Source organism: Corvus cornix, chromosome Z, assembly GCF_000738735.6.
Source record: "Corvus cornix cornix isolate S_Up_H32 chromosome Z, ASM73873v5, whole genome shotgun sequence".
Classification (NCBI taxonomy): domain Eukaryota; kingdom Metazoa; phylum Chordata; class Aves; order Passeriformes; family Corvidae; genus Corvus; species Corvus cornix.
In genome coordinates this window covers 31,742,712-31,752,949 of record NC_046357.1, presented here as the reverse complement: position 1 = coordinate 31,752,949, position 10,238 = coordinate 31,742,712, and the positions used below count along the sequence as shown (strand labels likewise).

Sequence of the window (10,238 nt, the reverse complement as noted above, 5' to 3'; positions counted from 1 at the left end):
TGTGCAGCTGAGTGTGATGGTGATGTAGCAGTGTGCAGGTGTACTTAACAGTTATGCTCTGTTCCTTTGCAGGGATAGTAACATGGAAAGACAGAGTGGGAAGATCCCTTAAGAAGTAATTTTTTTCCACCATGTTTTTCCAAAGTAGGATCTACCAAACATAAACTTTTCCTAATAGCATAGTTAGCCAAATTTCCTCAGAGTACAGGGTGAAAAATTGCCATGGGTTGACACAGTGAGGGAATTAAAGATACACTAACATAAAGATAATAATCAAGATGGATTCCTGCTCTTACTGTCCTTCTGTGGTAGCTTGCAGTCCATTTCTAAGAGTGGCAGCCTATAGGAAGGGCTAGAATCCTGCTGTAGCCTTCAGGGACACACTTGCACTGGGGCAAAAGTAGCCAAGCTGCTCAACGCATAGAGGATGCTCACTTCTCCTTGAAAAATGCCCCAAAGAAACCCTTGGGGGGGAAAAAAAAAATCTTTTTTTTTCCCCTCTGGAAGGAGTTTGTTCTTGTGTAGGCAGGGTCACACTGCATCCACCAATCACTGCTGTTTCTATGTGTCCACAAATAACAAGCTAACAAAGAACAAGCTAATTAGACAGAACTAATAAAAAACATTGGTAATTATTCTCTGAAAGCTCTGATCTGTGGCTGATGCAAAAATGAAGAATTTGTGCTTCTCAATGTGTTTCCCGTTTGCTGTCTCACATTCTTTCTAGCTCTACCTAGATTTTCTTATTTGTTTGTTTTAAATTCCATTGAAACCATGGCAGCAAGGGCAGTGGAAGGAAAGAACAAAGAAGGTGGAGAAGATGGAGTCCTTTTATACCTGAATTCAGGGTAAGACATTTTTTTTTAATTCTGTAGACAGCAGATAATTTTTCATTCTTACTTTGCTGGAAAACCCATCTTCGATTTTTAGAGGTTAATTTGGGGGACAGCAAAACCTGACTGAATTTCCCAGTTATTTCTACAACCTTTGTTCTATCCATGCAGCCTGAGATTTCCCAGCTGTAGTACCCTACAACTCACATTGCTACATATGATCTTATATACAGGAATCTATTCAGGGCACAGTATTATCTATGCAGTGTTACATGTTTATATGTCTAAAGCATAATTGAACATGGAGGAATATTGCATAAGCTTTTTGCTATCAGAGATTTATTTATAATGCATACTGGAACATGTGTAAATAGATCATTAATATTGCCTTTAAACAGCATCCTAATCATTGTGTACAATGTGTGGAAGTAAAAGACAAAAGCAGGTGAGACATTGTGGCTCCAGACCTGTAACTCTAGAGTGTCCCAAAGAAATTCTAGTGATTGTTGGTAGCTTCAAAAGTACTCATCTGTGAGAGGGTTATAAAATCTTTAACTGGAACTGAAAACAACATAGGGAAATGGAACCCAAATGTCCAAACTCAACCATCTCCAAAGCAGTCTTGGAGATCAAGAGTGAAATTCTGAACCTTTAACTCTGAATGGATTTTTTGAAGTGGCAAAAATTGGGACAAGCACTTAATTGAGGACTAAATCACTCGGCAGCATTTAATATCCAGCCTTAGTTTACTTTTCAGAGTCAGTGAACTGCTTTACCTTTATGTGCTAAAGGGACTGCAGAGCATTCAGGTGAACTGCAGAGAATCTTTCTCTGTCCTGAGAGAAACACATTGAGCCCAATGAGTAGCGAGCAGGTTGAATCTGAAGAAGAGTCTGAACTTCTTCTGTAGAATAAGTTCGTGGATGATAAACACTTACTGCAAATGAGAACCCTTCTGTATTTTAACAGGAATCCATGTCGTTTCTTGTCTTTTTCTGACCAAAAAGTGGTAATGGAATGGGGAAAAGAAAATGTATAATACCTAGATGGGCCTGGTTCAACATGAAAAATACTCTGTGAACAAACTCTGTATCTGAAGTTAAACTACTGAAGTAACACCCATTTAATCTGAACAGTGTATGCTTAGAGGGAATAGAATCCTTCAGGAATGGAAGAGACATACAAGTCCAACTAATTCATTTCTAAAAGCGATCACAACCATGTGTTAAATATGTGTGTGAACACTGAAGTTATATTGAAAGCTATACAAAGCTATATTAACTCCTACTTCTCTAAGATTGCCATAAGATGTGACATAGAAAGTATTAAGGACACTAATGGAAAAAGATGTTTTTACAGAAATGAGATAGTATAGGTTTCATATATAGTTTTCTTGATCATAGCTTCTTATGAGGTAACACTGTTACTGGCACTTGGATTCCAAAAATTTGTCAAGGTAATATTTAGTTGATTTTAATAAAGAAAGTAAAATATGCCAAACCCTAGAATGCATGTTTATCTTATGGCTAATCTTGGGAGAGCTTTATATGATAGCAGACAAATAAAAGTTGTCTTGCATCTTTCTGTATGGTCTGCATCCCCTCCTCTTAACACTATATATCCAGTTTTCTCATGCCTTCCATTCCTTTATATATCTCTTTGGAAAACTGATTGCTAGGAATCATTTTCACTACAGATTTCTTCCTGGCAGGCTACAATGACTCAGTAGATTACCCACTACTAAAGAGAAGTCCTGGAAATCTTAGTCAAAAAGGTTGTCCCTGATCATAACTGCTTTTAGAAAGATATAAATGTCAATACTGATGAGCAGTTTAGGGAGCAGCATGGACAGAGATCACAGAATACAGCAATTGTAATAAAATTCTTCCCTGAATATGCAATAAGAAAGTGAACAAGTTTTTACAGCTATCAAGAAAAACAAACAGGTATCTCATTGCTCTGTAATTCTGATGGGGCTGATGCTGAAGACATGGCTTTTCTCAAGAAGAAGAAAATATTTTACTGGCTGCCTGGGAAAGGCCTGATCTAGTAGATCCTGACTTGGAGGAAAAAATGACCAGAGTATTTTTTTTCCTTTTAAGGTAGTAGAGTCAGCAAAGATAGCTAAATCCTGTACAATTATGAGTGATACTCTGATGCTTACAAAATGGAGGAAATAGCTAATAGGAGAAATAAGAAGCCCCAGAATTACTATTTTTTATGGAAGGTCTGTCTAGCATGTCCAGCAGCATGTGCAACAGGAGAGAATGACTGTGTAAAGACATGAGGACAGAGAAATGGAGGTTGATTGTTTTGTCCTTCTCCAAACAGGGGCAGGTGGGAATATGCTGAAGCAGAAGCACCAAAGTGAGAAGAAGGTCTTCTAAGGTAGGGAGAAACAGAAAGAGCCTCTTTTGAGGGAGGGGCAGGATCTGGATACTGAAGTCAGTGAGTCTGGATGCTGGACAATCACAAGGCAATATTTCACTTGGGCATGTCATGGTGTAAAGAGGGAAACTGGCCAGGAATGAAAAGGGCATAGCTTAGGCACTGGAGCCTCTGTGGAAAGGCATGATAGATTGTTAGTCCATCAAATCCCCAGGAAGTTTGTTGATATCTTGACTAGGGGCTGCACAGACTCTGGCAACAACACTGGGGGCAGGTTAATGCAGCAACAGCATTAGGCTCTCCAACTACCTCACAAGATCCCACAGTAATGGATGGGAGGGTTGAGGGTGCACCAGGGAAGGTTAAATTTGAGTTTGTCCTTTTGCTGCAGGTGCTAGAGCGACAATTAACAGACACAGAGAGAGATACCTGTTCTTCATATTATGACACAATGTGCAGAAGTAGGAATTGGCCCATCCTGAAGACAGGAACAGGATTGTTTCTGCAGAGCAAGCTGTCCGCACCCTAGATCCAGCCCCAGATGCCTGCAAGCAGCTAAAGAATGTAGAGGTCAAACTCTCTGCCTTGATAAAAGTGCTGGAAATAGTCAGAAAGTGCAGATATTTTAATGGGGCAAAATGTAACAGCTGTCAGAACTCAAAAGTTGCCTGATTGTTTAATGTGCAACAACAGCAAACCTCAATTTGAGCAATCAAGTGAGGGGAAAACAAGTTAGGCTCTACAGAGAAGACTGCAGGTCTCTAAGCATGGAAATCAACTGGCAGTTCTAAGCAGCTCTGGAAAGATTTGAGTTGGAATAGAAGTGCATCATTCTGCATTGAGTTTTTCTTGATGTCTGTGGAAAGGCAAGATTTGAAGAGACACCTCTAAAGGCCACTTTCTGAATGTATTTCTGCAGATGTATAAAGAGAACAGAAGCAAAACCTGGTCTCAGTCCTTTCTCTGTGAGAAGGAAGTGTAAAAGAGGTGGTTCTTGCCTCCTGGAAAGCAGTCCCTTGCTTGTAAGCATGGACACAAAAAAGCTCAGTAATGCGGGGTACTCATGAGCTCAGTAGAGTCCAGGAGATGGGAGGAGGATATGGTTTTGACAACAGCAAAAAAGGGTGACTCTTCCTTTGAGGGCACTGTAATTTATGCTAGACAAGAGGACTTTATCCTCCCTTCTCATAAACATGGGCACAGGTTGCACAGAGAGGTTGCAGAGTCCTTTTGTGAAGGTATTCAGAAGTCATCTGGAGACATTTCTGAATGACATGCTCAAGGGGACCCTGCGGAGGGAAGGGATGGTGGACTAGATGACTAGAAGGACCAGTGGTGCCTTCCAATCCAACCCATTCTGCAGTTGTGTGGGATGCTGTCAGAAGGACTGAGGCACCCTTCCAGCTCCATGAGGGATACAGTGTGAGCTGGGGAAGCTGCTGGAGAGCCTGAAAACATAGCTTAGCTTGTGTGGAGGCCACAAGGCTCACTGACCTGTGTATTGCAGTGAGGCTAGGTAAATAAAACCTTCCAGGGCCTGAGGATAGCTTGCTCTGAGTGTCACTTTTAAGACTGGAGGTGAGGGACAGCACACTTTCCTCCACGGCCTCTGGTCATGCTGGCGCTGAAGCAACCAGTACACTTACGGGCTAGTTCTGTCCTGTCTTTCCCTCTGGTTCACAGACTGGTTTTGAACACATGATGGTGCATTTTCTTCCTTTCTGGAATGTCATTATCTAGTGAAGGAAAAACATCACTTCCTAAAACTTATCCCCTTTGCCACTAATGTTGTTGTCTGCAGCTCCAAAGCTGTGGGTGAAAGAAGTTTTGTTAATCAGGGACTGACTTTATCTCCATTTAAATCTATAGCCAGCACATGCAGTCAAAATCCCAGGTGCATATCTCCACTGACTTAATTGGGCTGCTCAAATATACACTGTTTATATAAAAGGCTGAAGCTTTTGTAGTACAAACACAATGTAGGAGTCCTTATTCAGGAAAAAGTTGTATTGAGTTCCATGAGAATTGATTAAGGATCTTAAACAGGCAATTTTTGATCTTTAAAAAAAAAAAAAAGTTTAAGAAACTAAAGTAATGCAACTGATGTGGAATGACATTTGGCTGACCTCAAGGAAATTTGGGTAATTGACCATTTTAACTTATATCTCAAGGGCTTAATTTGGTGAAGTTTATAGCCTGGCTGATCCATGAAGATTCATCCATCAGTACTTAAACTGAGGTTGGATGAAAATATACTGCATCCTTTTATGGGGCTTTCTTTGCATTTGATCAGGATCTACATCTACTAGGCTTCATTTCTGTTTTGTGATGAATTTTTGCTTCCTTGTTCCATGCACTGGGGATATTATTAGCATATACATTTATAACAGGAGATGAAGTGCAGAATTTTTGAAGCAGTTCATATTGAACTTTAACATTCTGCATAGCTGTCCATCCAGTTCCATGGCTGGCACAGAAACCCTGGCTCATGCAGGCCAGCCTATCCCTGTATTCCTGTCTGGCAAGACACATGTAATTCTGTGCCCTTTTTTTTTTTCAACCCACTACAAATGCACACTGAAATATTTTCGCAGAATTTCTATTTTGGGCTAATTTTTAGAAGATAGATAATTGCACAGAGGAAGGGTGAAACGTTAAAAAAACATTCCTGCTGCATGCCATTACAAAGTACACATCTGGGGAATCTGAGAAAAGAAAAAACTTCATATCAAATTAAAATTGCTACCTTATATAAACTTCCAGTATTTTAATTGGCAACTCTACATATTTTCCTTGCTCTTCAAACTATAGGTTAGGTCCGTGGTTGGGAAAATCAGTTTATTTCTGTCAAAGAATTTTTACCACCTAAGTATTTGGCTGCATGTGTATTTTACATCTAAAAAATAGTAATTCTGTTAACAATGAGCTTCACAGCACCCTGGTTTCTACAGCTAACTGCAGATGTAATTTTACTTACATTAATGTTAAGTGTTTGTGAGAAATTACAAGGCAATGCTTGTAGCGATGGTCTTTCTTCTTAAAACAATGTCAGTTATCTGGCAAATAACCCACATGAGAGATGGCTTTTAAATCACCCTTCTTAAACACAAGATAACATTAAAAAGTGTCTCTCATAGCTGCTTAAACCGTAGCTTGCTCATATCTGAGCTACAGTATATTTTATTTAAAGGACATAGAACCACCTTATTAACGACTGCTGCCAGTTCGAAGACTATGTTTATGCTGAAAGATGGAGAGGATGAGCACAAGCTCTTTTGTCTTCGTCAGGCACTGGGACAGGCCTGCAATATTCTTTGATTGGAAGGCAGAAACTTCCCAGATTCACTTCTTCTCATGGCACAGATAAGCACTTCAAAGCTTCCGCACTGCAGGGCTTAGTGGGGGATGTATTTAAACCTCCTGTTTCTTTGCAGGTGCAATAACTAAACAGCAACTCTATTACCTACTTTCTTCTGTAAATAGGATGGGAAGAAAAGTGTGTGTGGAAGGTTGCAGTAAACAGCATGATGTAGTCACTTGTACTCACTGGGCTGCAAACCAGGCTGGAGTGACTCACACTTCCATGTTAGGATGTTGAGTGAGAGCCTAGATTGCTATAAAGTAGTAACAATGCAATTGCTTCTTTCTAAAAGTTAGGAAGCTTTTTCTAAGAAGACCTTACAAAAGCTGTCACTATCCTCTGAATCAGGTATTTCAAATCAAAGGAAAGTAAACCAAGACAGAACAGATGCTTGAAATACAGAATAATCTTCAGTGTGTATCCCAAAGATAAGAGTGAGGAATCTCAAAGCTACATTTCTGCAACAAGAATGCCAAGTAAAAAAAGAGGTGAGCCAAGTTCTCTGAAAAGTAGGGGTTTTTTAATGGAAGTATTGCTAACCTGCTGTCTTTCCTGCTTGAATTTAGTCCAAACTAGATCATCTAGGGCTAAAAAGGGCATGGATTTCCAGATGAAATCTCTTAAAAGCTGACAGCTAAAGGTGTATTAAACTGTGACTTTCTTTATTGCTGAAACATGTCATAGATACCTTTGGTTTATACCAAGACATTTCTTGGTGTGCTTGCCTAAGCCCACAGGATTCTGTAGTATCCTGACATTAGGAAACATCAATCTCATAGAATTAACAATGGTGTGTTTTGCCTTGTAGAAGCTACAAGTACAAAGAAACAACTTCCTCCTCACTTCCTCCTGTGAGAACACAGCGTGTTTTCCTATTTTCAGTTCCACCCCTTCATTCCACTACATAATGTCTTTTCCATGACCAGCAATTTACATGTCCTCTGACCTCTCAGTAATTGGTACAGCTAACCGTCCCTCTGTAGGTCTGTAGCCTTCCCTTCCACCCAGCCTTGGACCCTACTGTGGGCTGCTTGTTCAAAGTCAATGTAGCGAGGGAATGGGTGGAAGGAGAAGACTGGCCTTTGGAAAAAGACAAAGGATCAGGTCTTATCTGAAAGTGCATGTCATGTAAACTGCATATTGGGCAGGTCTTTAGTATTGGAAGCTGCAAGGGAAGAGGGCATGAACTCCTTCCCCTGTGCCAGTTACGGCTGCTGTCAGCCAGTTTGAAAGGGATGAAAACAACCTACTGCATGCCAAAACCTCAGCTAGGTGAAAGCAGCACATGGCACTTCTGCTCAAACATATTTTAGAAAGAGCAGCCCCTAGGACAGGAGACACTGGAGAAAACATGAGGATATCTGTGAAATGGAGGAAGTGGAGGAGACAGATGGAAGGAAGGGAGACAGTCTTGGAAGGAGCCACTCCATGCCAAAGAAGGGACACCCTGGAGGAAACTGGCACATGGAGGACTCACTGTGAAGCAGTGGAATAGTAAGGCAAGAAGCAGTGGAGGAAAATGAGTAAGAAGCAAGGAAGAGCAGAAAGAACCATTACAAACTAACGCCAACTGTCCACATTGCCCAGTGCCTCACAGAATTGGGGCAAAGGGACTGATTGAAACAGCTATTGAAAGAAGGGGTAGGAGAGGTGCTTAACTGGAGCTTGGGAAGGAAGGAGAAAGGTCTTTCCCTAAGTGTTTGTTTATGTCTGCCTTTTTCCTCTCTGTATCTGAATCAGTAGCTGAAATTTTGTGTTAGTCATCAATAAATAAAATTAAGCAGGAAGTCCCATGTGAGACTGCTTTATCTGCAAAGATCTGTCATGCCTTCCACAGGACACATAAGCCAGCATATTTGCTGTGCATGAAGGAGTTGGGAGGCATAAATGTTTTTGAGAAATCCATAGGGTCTATCCTGAAATCTCAAACCACCCAAATGTAAGAATAGTTATTCTTAGAAACTATTTGCAGTGTGGCTATTATCTTTGTGTTTGTACAGTCTACTCATTGGATCTAACTGTGCCCCCTTCCCCTGTCATCCTTCTTGTACCATTTGCCAGTGCTTGTCCCTCAGCGAGCTCACATCACTGCCATGCCACAAGGAGAAGCAAAACTGAAGAAATTATATCCCGTGGAGCGCAAAGATTTCCCACCATCCTACAGGTATTTTAACAGAACAAACTCAATCAAATGCTCCATTCACTTCTTGTGAACAGCTATATATTAGCTGTCTTGTTGGAAAATGTTGTTCAAATGTTTCAACTGTTGGCACCAATTTCCAGAATTTAAAAAATTCAGCCTTCTGATGATGTTGCAAAAGCTCACACTTTCCTTAGAGGAACCTAGGTTTAAATAGACATCAGTAACAGAGCAATTGTCAGCACTTAGGTATTGACATAGCTCTGTTTCCACTGAAGTTAGATCACTAATTCTTTTAAAAATTCCATCCAGTATAACCTCTCTTTCAAACTCCGTTTTATGCGGGATGAGGCATAACACTTTGTTGATTGTAAACTAAATGTGCTCTTTCTCCCTGTGTACTGACTAACCATGCAGAAATTCTTTGTTTTAGAATTTAAAATTACAATCCAGACTGTTTGGAAATGTGTAAAATGCAAAGCTCTAGCATATGGTGAAAAACACACAGCTGCATTTATACACTAAATAAAGATCTTGTTTTTACTTCAGTTTTACCACCAGACACAGGTACAAACAGAATGAATCTGTTGAAGTCAGTGACATTATGTAGCAGTTACACTGGGGAATGGTCAGAATCAGGAGCTTTTTTATTTTGTCCAGCTCTTAGCCTGTTTGTGAGATGTTGAAACACAGGTACTAAGGGAAGGAGCTAGGATCACTGTGAAAATTAAAGTGTCATCTTTTATTCTGTGTGGAAGGGTCTGCATTATTAATTTGAATATTCACTATCTGTGATACTCCAGTGCATTATTTTAGATCACAATCTGCCCGAGCTCTCTGGAATTGGCTTTCAGGTGTTTGTATTTCTGTGCCACTTGAAACAATACCATGGTGGTGGTCTGAGCATGGAAATAAAAGCCAGGAAACTCAAAGATAGGGTTCCCTCAGTAACTGTGTATCATCCAGATTGCTCACAATAAGGCAAAGCATTAACAGCATGAACGATAACATCAACTACTTCACTGCAGAAGGGAAATGGCAGTGCATTATGTCTGTAGAAGGAACTACAATTTAGAGTTGCCTGCCTTTCATGCATTACTTGTTTTCATTCATAGAGAATTTTATGCCTTGAAAATGCACTGCTATACTTTCAGAAATTGCACTGCATGATTTCACAGTACTCCTGACATGTAACAAGCAAAAAATTTGGAAGGCTTTGCATGATGCGTGGTTTCTAAGGGAGGACCCCACTTGGGAGGACACCTTCAGCCATCAGACAGTAATTGCTAGGACCAGGCCATTTCTCCAGTAGATAAAACACACTCCCATTTATGGATTTTGTATTTGGGGCAAATCAGCTTGCTGTGAACTATTAAAAATAAATTGAGATTTGTTTTCATAAAGTTTGTGACTTGTTTTCATAAAGTTTGTGACCAGGCCATTTCTCCAGTAGATAAAACACACTCCCATTTATGGATTTTGTATTTGGAGCAAATCAGCTTGCTGTGAACTATTA

At 40.2% G+C, this 10,238-nt stretch overlaps 1 long non-coding RNA gene across 1 annotated transcript; it reads left to right on the top strand.

Moving 5' to 3' along the window:
* The first annotated feature begins 691 nt into the window (after positions 1-691).
* LOC120411481 lies at positions 692-8,935 on the top strand. Its single transcript, XR_005603801.1, has 4 exons — positions 692-848; positions 3,165-3,221; positions 6,931-7,070; positions 8,644-8,935. It is a non-coding gene; the product is annotated as an uncharacterized LOC120411481 (long non-coding RNA).
* Positions 8,936-10,238: the final 1,303 nt, after the last annotated feature.